The sequence below is a fragment of the Larus michahellis genome, chromosome 7, assembly GCF_964199755.1.
Source record: "Larus michahellis chromosome 7, bLarMic1.1, whole genome shotgun sequence".
Classification (NCBI taxonomy): Eukaryota; Metazoa; Chordata; class Aves; order Charadriiformes; family Laridae; genus Larus; species Larus michahellis.
Window position 1 is genome coordinate 34,004,167 of NC_133902.1, and position 10,410 is coordinate 34,014,576.

The following is a 10,410-nucleotide window of genomic DNA, read 5'->3' on the forward strand; positions in this document are numbered from 1 at the left end:
ACCCTTAAAAATCCCCCGGCCGAGGCTGGCTCGGTGCCGGGGTGCCCCGGCGGTGGGCTGGGGTCCTGCTGGGGGCCGGGAGCCAGGCCGGGGGTGGGGGGGGACACGGGACGGACACGGCTGCTGACTCCCCGCCTTGAACGCTGAACTCAGGGGTGATTAGAAAGGGGTCCTCTCGCTTCTGCTCCGTCATCTGGCGAAGGCATTTCGCGTTAATTAATCCCTGCCAAATGATAAAACCAGAAACGACCCTCCTTTTCCATGACGAGAAAGTATATATATTTTTAATGATTTGGGTTGATTTCCTTACGAGACAGGGCAGGAAACTGCAGCTCCCCTTCATGCCCTGCCTCGCCCCCTTTCCCGGCAGGATTGCTCCCTTCCCAGCTCTCCCTTTTTCCTCTGCCACCGGCTCCGTTCCTCCCGGTGACCAAACCGAACACCGCGGCTCCGGGAGGGGAAATGCCTCGCGGGGAGACGTCCCGGGTGGCAGCGGGCTCTCCCCGCAGCCGGGCACGGAGCGCTCCCGCATAGCTCTTCCGGATGGCCGGGGGCTTGTCGCCGTCAGCACCCTTCCCGGGTGGGAGCATGGAGGACCGTCAGGCTGGGACACCCGGATTGGGCTAGCTCGGCTAGCAAGGGCGGCGAGCCGGCCCAAGGGCTGGTCCACACCGCCCCGCTCCGAGGAGGTCCCTTGCGCTGCGGCTCTCCGGCACAAAACTCAATTATAACGGCCGTGATTACAACGATATATCTCTACCGCGCTCCGCATGCTCGGGTGTCAAGGGTAGTGTTTTAGAGAGGGTGCGAGGGGCAGCAATTCATACGAGAGAGCTGACAGTTCTTTGATGCGAAAATGATGCCCCGATTTTTACTCCAGGGTGCACAACCGAAGAAAGATCACACCGCTTAAAAAGACAAATTTAAACCCAGATGATAATAGTAACGAGCCAAGGAGACAAGCTACGGAGGAGTCAATTTTACAACTAGAAAAGCAATCTCTGAAGGCCTTGTGCAGCCTGTTGGGTCCGAGCGAGTGAAACTAAGTTCCTGATAAATCATTAATCATGGATGATCTTTGCAGCTAAAGACAATTATCCCCCCAGCAGGTTCTCGGTATCGCCGAGTCCAGTCCCGGCGACTTGCGGTGCCGTTTGAAGGGAGGCCTCGGACACGCGGGGCAGCAGGAGAGGAGGAGAGGCTCTTCCACTCGTGTCTTGCCTTCACCAAGAAGGACTTTCATGACAGGGGAGAAGACAACCCAACAACACCTTAGTTGTTACCTTTATAAAGTGATGTGAGGGACAGATTCTGGGTTAAATTTTTTTTTCTTTTTTTTTTTTTTTTTTATTTAGTAAAAATATATCTACTTTTACTCCCCTCTGCCCTCCCGGACATAAAGCAGGCAGCGCTGCCCGTCCCTGCCCGAAGAGGATCACTCGTTTCCTTCCTTCCCACCCGTGAGTTGCCGCAGCCCATGGACCCCGGTGCCAGGCTCCGCAGCTGCCCCTCTCCCTCCCTCCCGGTGTCCCGTGAGAGCCCCCGGCCGGCGGCGTATCCCCCCCCGCCGCCTCTGCGGCCGGGCTGCAGGCAGCCTGCCTGCCCTGCCTGCGCTTCCCACGCCCCCACGGACAAGACGGTGGGTTCCTTCCAAACGCACCAGCTGGTTCAAAGGCTTCCTCTTCTAACCAATGGCCAGGGATTATTAACACATTATTAAAACTCCGTTCAGAGCACCTTAATGAGACTTTCACTTATTAGCGATGGCAGCGAATTTCAGAGGAGTGAAGTGATCAGTTAAGCCGTGTCTATAGTTTCCAGACTACGCAAATGTGGCTTTTACCTAATTGAATTCAACTTCTCTTGGCATTCAGAGGCTGAACTCTTCATCCTTCGGCGTGAGGTGGTCATCAGGACCAGAACAGTTTTGTATGAGAAGACAAGCAAGCAAAGAAAACTTATTCTAAGGGTAAAATCGTTTCGGGGTATTTGCTGAAGAGCAGAGACATCCCTGGGGTGTTTCTGAGCGGGGTAAAGCCCACCCCCGGGCACACACTAGCCAGCTGGCGGGACTCCTCTTCTTCTGGACACTCAGCTTTTGCAGGCTACTGAACTTTATAGAAAAATGAAGCTTCCCCTTCCCCAAATCTCCTTGCTTCTGATACTCCAGACTCAAAATTGCCTTTGTCAGCCCCTCTCGAGAAACCTCCCCGCAGCAGTAATCAGGCAGAGGACAAAACGCATCCTCAAGGCAACTAAGAAAGGGTCTGAAAAACTTCAGGGTAAAGAAACACAAACAAATACATTTTCTAGTGCAGATTTATTATGGCTTCCGTCTGTTTTGCTGAGTGCGAGTCAACCAGAAGGGGAAATATCGGCTCGCGTTGACAGTGAGAGAGTCTTAAAAATTACGGATCGAATCAAAGTTTCAGGAGCAATTGAAAAAGCGCTCAGAAACCCAGTCCCGAGCCTTTCTGGTACCCCTTCCTGAGCACAGCCCCCCCCGCTCAGGGGTCCCCTGTTTTGGAAAGCCGAGCTGTCACCCGAGGGGCCCGTCCCGGGCAGGGGCTGGCGCCGGCCCCGGCCCCTGCGCTGCCGCCGCCCCCGGGGGCACCCAGCCCGGCTCCTCCAAACGCGGGTCCCTCCTGAGACCCTGTTACCGAGACTCCCTCTGGTCAAAAGCCAGTGACTTCACTGCCCCGAGTCTTTCGGAAACCTGTTTTCCCGCGTCAGGTCTATTTAGGACCCAACGTGGTCCTTCCATCATTAAACTTAATTTAAAACACCAGGAAGATGTTATTTGTTGTCGAACTAAATAGAACGTATCACCTCTAGTTAAATTTGTAAATTACATTACGCTGCTGTTCTGGCTTTGTTTTTCATAATTTTTAAAAATCTGAACAAATCAATTATATTAGCCATATGGCTTGATCATATCAGCTAATTTCCATTTTTGTACAGTAATTGCTGTTTAAACACTGACAACTTATTAGTTAAGGTGTTGAGGAAAGATCTCTCCAGCCCTGTCTTATTTAAAAGATGATTGAAATGACGACGAATACTCCAAGTAAAGTCATTAAACCATTCCTCCCCGTACTTTTCACTCTCTGTGTATTTAAAGAGGTCACAACAGCAGTAGCTGAGCTGCAGCCTGATTTATACTTCTGGAATAGAGACCATCAGGCTTTCAATTCAATCTATTCCAGTTTGTAATGATTTGCTTAAAAGGAGCCAGTTTTTGGTACGCAGCAGGTAAGTAGTCATTTTTCTTAGTTATTTTAAAGGTGTGTAGTATTGAGAATGTACAAGTGGTTCCACTCTGGCATTTGCACACTGCAAATATAAAACTTCACCCCTCAGTGATCTTAATACTTCGTCCATTAAATGTACTTACTCATTTAAATGGCAGTGTATTTAACTGCTAAACAGATGGTCCACAGTGCGCACAATTATAAAGCAAGGGTTTGTGTATGTTGCCATATTTTAGACTCCAGATTTCCTGCTTCCTTATACATTTTTGCAAGCAGTTTATTTTTCCATACAAAACGGTAACACAGGTGGAGAAGCAGTCTGGAATTCATTTCTTCTGCTATCAGAGATCCAGAGCATAGACCTTCAGGCAATCTTCTTAATTTTCTGACAAGGACTTTAACTACTTCGGTATTTCAGATTTTTAGAGCATTTCAAAAAAACATTCTGAAATGCTCTTTAGCACACTGGGGTTTTAAATATTTGACAGACAATTCTGGTGGTGTTTACTTTATTGAGTAAATGCTGAAAAAATATCTTGGTGCCACATCAGCAAAACCGGAGCAGTGACCAGGCAATGAGAGCTGGATTTTTTTTTTAAGCTGCAAATGAAAGGAGAAGGTCGCAAAAAATGCAGAAAGTTAGGAAACACCAAAAATGAGGTTTGCGTTACAAACTGACTACATTTGCTGTAGGCCTGTCTCACCCAGGCACAGAGGAGCTGGTGTTCACTCGCTGATCAGCTAATTAAGCTTGTGCATTTATCTTGCCCAAGTAGGGCTCTCAGCAATATTTCTCACGCAAGATTCCAACTCTGGGTTAAATACCGATTTGGTAATTTTCTAACCAGACTGTCTATGGTTCGCCTCACAAACATTAACAAATTAACTCTCAGAATGACTCTATAAAGTGAAGATTCAACTCCGTTTTATTGCTGGGATCCCAAAGATCAGAGACACGTGATACCTGCATTCATTTCATATGTCCCATGGAGGATGCTGAGCTGAAATTTTTTGTGGAGTTAGCTATGTTATTTGCTCACTACTTTGAAAAACAAAATATTGAATCTGATTTGAAATCCTTACCATGGAAAATACAGTTTGTAACCAGTTACGAAAAGCAGGATTTAAATGTTGTGCTTAGCGTTGTATGGAAGTTCTGTAGCAAGGCAGAGGTTGAATTATATTAATCAAGACAGCATTCATCTATCCAATGAAACCATTCCTCTCCTTGCTTCACAAAGCCTTTCCAGCATCCTTTAACTTCTCCAGCAAATGGAGGGGGTTTTACATATATCAGACTTTCACTATACTGCCCCTTTAGAGGAACTTGTATCTGCCCTGGATGAGTTCAGCCACTCATGCAGCAACAGAGATTAGGATTTTACCCTCTGTGACTGCATCATAGTGCAATCCCAGCTGAGGGAACGAGGTGAGATAGGTCTGCATGAATCACCCTAAAACTGCCAGTTCCCAAGTTCCAAATGCTTGACTTTGCAATTGTAACTTCCTCTTGAAATAGCTCTTTGGATCCAGTTTCCTGGATTAAAGAATCAGGAAATGATCAGTCCTTTCCCTGGAAACCTCCCACCGTGATCCACCATGCTGGGTGGATCTGTTAGGATAGCAAGCAGAGTCAGGTGACATACATACTGCCGTCAGGGGCTGGCAAACATACTGCTATTTACTATCAGGAGAAGAATATCAAAGATCAATCGTCAGATCAAGAAGTGAGTCTGTTGTAAGGGACACAGACCCCTCTCTTGACGTTTCCATCAGCTCTGACCCTTTCTATTCATGTTAGGTTTTGATTCTCCCCTATCCCCGGTGAAGTTGCAGGCTGTCACTCTTCCCTCTGGTTGTCACAGCTTAGACCTTTCAATTGTCCCGAATAGTCACCAGGGGCTTGATTTAAAATTCAGTGAAATCTCTGTGATTTGGATCAGATCGACATACCTGCAACTGGATTACGTGATTTAATGGTTTCTTGGAACAAAAAAGTCAATCTGTTTTTTTGCTAGTAGCTTTTAACCATTTACCAGAAATCTGGCTGTGCTTAAAGAGAAGATATGACCTGTGGATGAGCCACCCAGGTCAGGGGAAAGAAGAGAAAACTGGAAGTAGCATAACTTTTTCACCATCTTGTTAGATACAGAATTTATAGTTTTGAGAGATGGTGTGTTCTCGTTAACACAAACAAATGAGCAAAGGATGGAATACCATTTCACTTTGCTGTAGGCTTACTTATTGTCACTATGGGCTTTTCATCAGCAACATGGTAGAAGCAAGTCCTAACGAGCAACAAATTTAAAAGGGACATGAGAGATTTTATGTAAAATGAAGTCCTCACTGCTCATGACAAACTGTTCAGCTTGGGGAGACCTGTTTGTAAATCTGTAGTTACATGTTTGCAGTTATGATAAGGTGTTCAAGGAAGATACAAGCTGCCACAATTCACATCGTACCAAAAGAGCACGCTGAGGCACTCAGCTTTTGCATGACATAGAGCAATCCCATGCCTGATGACTTTTTCTTCATCCACCTCTTTGTCCAATGTTGGGATACTGTGAATGCATAGTAGATTGGTTTCTTTGGGTTTTGGTCAGAGGAGTTGCTTTTTATGTTCCATGAGGTTTGTTTTACTGCCCAAACCAGGGAAACGTAAACCCTGGAAGAAAGTGTCATTATCATTTGGGAAGAAACAAGACATTTTCCGAAGGAAGCATAAAGGCCTCAAAGCTCATCTGTGTATGAGAAGGAAATATGGTCAAGGGACTAACTGAATCCTGCGGCATGGTCTTCACACAGACCAACAGGCCCATTGCATTAGCTTCAGTGTCTTCCAGATTTACTTTTGGCCACACTTCAGTGTTGATCAGTCCCCAGCCACACCACACAACTATTTCAAACATAACCCAGAGATCATTTTAGCCATTCAGATTTAAGATCTGGAAAACAGAAATTGGTATGCATCAGAGCTTTCGTTCCAGCTCCTGGGGTGTGTCCAACTCTTGGGGTTTGGGCAACTGCCATTGGGAAGACTGTAACACTTTCATTACTCTCATGAGTTTGCCAGTTAAAAAAACCCAAACTGTCGAGAATGTGAAACTCATTCACATTTCTGCCAGTTTGACACTTCCTAGACATGTATAGAAAATGCTCGAGAGAGGAGAATATTACCAATCAGTTCATTACCAGCTTCAGACAAAGCAAGTGAATGGATTCTTGCATTTTAGTATCGGCTTGAATTCTACGTCGTGTGCTTGATTATATCATCTTTACAGAGTTGCCTATGACTCATTATCTCAACACGCATATGGAAATACAGATATCTTAGGAATTTGTATGAGATAATTTTAAGACAAAAGGTGAGAATGGAAGAGATGGTTTGGTTTGAAGGGATTTGATGTCTTTGAGAGAAAAAAAAAATATAATTTTCTTCAAGGAAAGAGGGTCCTATTTTTTTACTGTCCATTCTGTCCCTGCTAATCTGTGTGGTCTGTTTCTCATGGCTGAGTCCTAAACCATTGGAAGGGGACTAATCCAGTCAGAAATGTGAATGAGAAGGAAAAAGTAGGACAAAGGATTCCTGACTCACATTTGCAGCCACTCAACTTCATAGAGAGAATAGTAACATTTTAGTAAGCTAGAAGTGAATAAAAGTTGTTTTTCAGACATGCACTGAATCATTTCTAGCGCCTTATAAAGCATTATTTGGTTGACAATGTCTCTTAAAATATCTGTTTATGAAATGCAGTGTTACTTCACGAAATTTACCATTTTGCTCCATGAAAAATAGCCCTTTTTCTCTGAAAAAAAACCCAACACAGACTTAGCAGCAGAATCTTTAATGTCAAGAAATGGGCAAGATGTCAGTTTTATGCCGCATCAGAAAGACAGATATATATATTTCACCATTTCTCCTATCCTATTTATGATTGTTGCAATCACAAATAATGTAGCCGAGATCTAGTATCTACTTGACCTGTATGTATTGCTAGATCTTGTTCCAAGGGTAACAGCACTTTGTCATATCTATTTCTCTTCCTCCAGTTTTTATCTGGTATTTAACTCTGTCTGTTCTTCAGGAGCCCAGGAGCATGACTCTACACTGTGTAGTGTTTGCCTTCAAAGAAACTCAGTTGATGTGCAAAGACCATATCCAAAAAACCTGTCAGATTAACATACATGACATGCTTCTTATTAAAAGAGCTGGATTTCACCACCTTTTGTCTGTGCAATTAGACTGCACAATTCAGATGATAAAACTGGAGCGTGATGGTTTTTATTCTGGTGGGTGGCATGCCATATGCCGGACCATGTTGCAGTGCCTTCTCATCTTCTGTAAAAGCACCTTCTGTATCACGTTTTGGAACTAAACATTTGTTTAACTAAAACAAAGATCATTTTTAGCTCGAACTGCATTTAGCTTTCATTAACTTAATCTTGGTTCACATATTAGTTTACAAAACTATTATTTACATTTGTGAAGAAAAAATGTACTGCTCTGCAGGTAGGTCTGTGTAATTAGTTTGTAAATGAAAAAGCTCCATTAAAGTTTTCACAGATCTTTTGTGAATCCTTGCATGTTGGATGTCCTGCTTGAATAGGTGATTACACATATAGGTTCCACCGCTCATTTTTGGTTGGATCATGACTTTTGGGGAGCCAATTTTTTGGGAAAGTTTATCTCCATCTCCATTTGTCTCTATCTCCCTGCCTTCTACATTATCTCCTAGTAGCTTTCTCCTGACAGACCTCTGGACAATGTCCTGCTAGGCTTACCTTGAGCTGCTACTAGCAATTTTCCAGGTAAAAACCTTTCCTGTCCTATAGGAAATAAAGCGTATGAATACTCTTTTGCTCAGCAAAACCAACAGTTTGCCTGTTGTCAAACTATTGAAGAATAAAGCAAAGCAGCGTGCAAATCTCAGCAGGAAGCTTTTCCATGTTATGATCCTTATATCTCATCTCAGTGCTAAATGCATGAAAGTGGTTACTGATAGTGATTTAGTTTGGGTATTCAAATGTTTCAAGAATTTTTTTTTCTGTCTTTGAGAAATATCACAACATTTCTGTAGTCATTCTGGTCTCACATAAAAGTTATTGCACATTTTGAGGAGGCTTCCCCAAGGGTTTGGAACATCTCTTTTCTAAAAGACCTTCTATAAGTAATCTCCTTTTTTGAATTTTTCAGTCTGGAAGGCAGGGACTAGACCCAGCTAGTCATAGAGCTTTTGTAAAAATTTCTATTCCATTACTGAACCCATCAGAAGTGGTGCCTTCTATCTCAAGCTGAAAATACTGATCAATTAAAGCAAGAGAAGATAAATTGTTACTTGAGTTTGGTTTGATAAATGTTCACCAGCTACCTGAGAACAGCTACTTTCAAAACTAGGTAGAGATGATATTGCAGAAAAATGAGGTTAGGAAGCATGGAGAAGTTGGAGAAGTAATGCAGGTGGGATCTGCCATGGGATCCTTTGTGCAGCATTAAGTTGGATAGCATTTTCCTTGTTGCTCTGCTGGATATCCCACTGCCTCCACTTCAGATCCGAGACCAAAATCAAGCATGTTGTCAGCAAGCACAATTTCTGAGACACTAGAGTTAAGTTTTATGAATTATATGACCCACTGCCTGACAGGGATGTTAGATGCAGCACCTGGGGTAATGGCAACTGCAGCACTGAAGGAACCTGTGCAAGAAATGTGCTACATAAGGCACTTGGTACTTTGGTTTTGCTTGGATCGCATACTGCATTTGGGCTTGAACTCCATCCCTTTTCTTGCACCCCTCATAACATATTCACACCTTCACTGGTCTGATAACAAGATGAATAAAACTATGTTTTTTTCTGAATCGATTACAGCTGCCCTTCCACACGTAAAGAAACAAGGAAACGAGGATTCACGGCAAGAGCAGGTGACTACTGCAGTCGATTGAGGTAATACCCTGGCCCTAGCTATTTATTATTGAAAAAAAATTTTGATCTATACTTGACTTGCCAACAGTATCAGCACTTGACCTACAGAAAGGTCTGCAAGGGACAAAATAACCCAGGCCTATTAGCAATCCTCTGATTATAGCCTCTTACAGTCTCATTATAAGTGGCCCTGAGACAACATGTTGCAATGTATCTCTCGCTGGACAATCACAATGACTCATTAGAGCTACATGGCATGAATGCAAACACAAACAGCATCCTCCCACTCCTCACCCTCCTTTGCGTTAAAGCCTGTAACAGCATCTACGCTGCCCTGTCTGCAGCTCATTCAGTCACACTCTAATGACCTTTAAACGAGCTTGGGGTGTAGCTCCAGCAGCTCAGTGCTGGGTGTGAATTACATGACCCATCCAAAAACCTGGGTAAATAAACCATCTGTTGGTGGAGTTGGCGTTACTCTACGCTGAGCACCCTGCCACCAACATCCAAGCCTAATGAGTTTAAAGCTAGCTCAAGAGTGCCTCCATTTGATTGCTTTTTAGACATATCCTTGAAATTGCCTCTGCTTTTAGATCTCGCTTTGTGGTCCTCTGTCCGGTGGAGTATTCTGCAGTAGTCTTTATTGTTTCCCATGGAGCTACTTTAAATAATGTAATTGAGCTGCATCTTGTCTGACAAACTAGACAGATCATTTCATTAAGTTTCCTAAGGTATGGAATTTCTATTAGTTTTTGATTAATTTTTGGTCATCCTTGGTCCATGTTTTCAGCACATATTTCAGTGTGGATGCAGAGCTGGGACTGGACTATTCTAGCACGGATCTCATCGATGTTGCAAATGGAAATGAAATCAAGTCCCTGCTTTGTCTCATTATACCTGAGACAGAGTAGGCAGTAGTGTATCGATATGGAAAGAAATGCTTCAGTATCACCTAAGCCTCAGATGAAATGTGTGAGCTGAGATTGTGGGTGGATAAACAAGGATTTGGGACACGAGCTGGCTCCACTGTTCCTCTGGGTGGTAGGCTGGGTGCCTGACTGGAGACATTCATGGAGGTGAAGCAGCTCATCTGGGTGGTCAGAGAGCTACAGCCTGACAGTCATTTCAAACCCAGGTTTCTCCATGCGGTGGTGGACACATGTTGAGATTCATTTGATGGAGGGGAAAATTAATTTGATTAATTAGTGTGGCTATGCCTACCATAGAGCTGTAGTTCA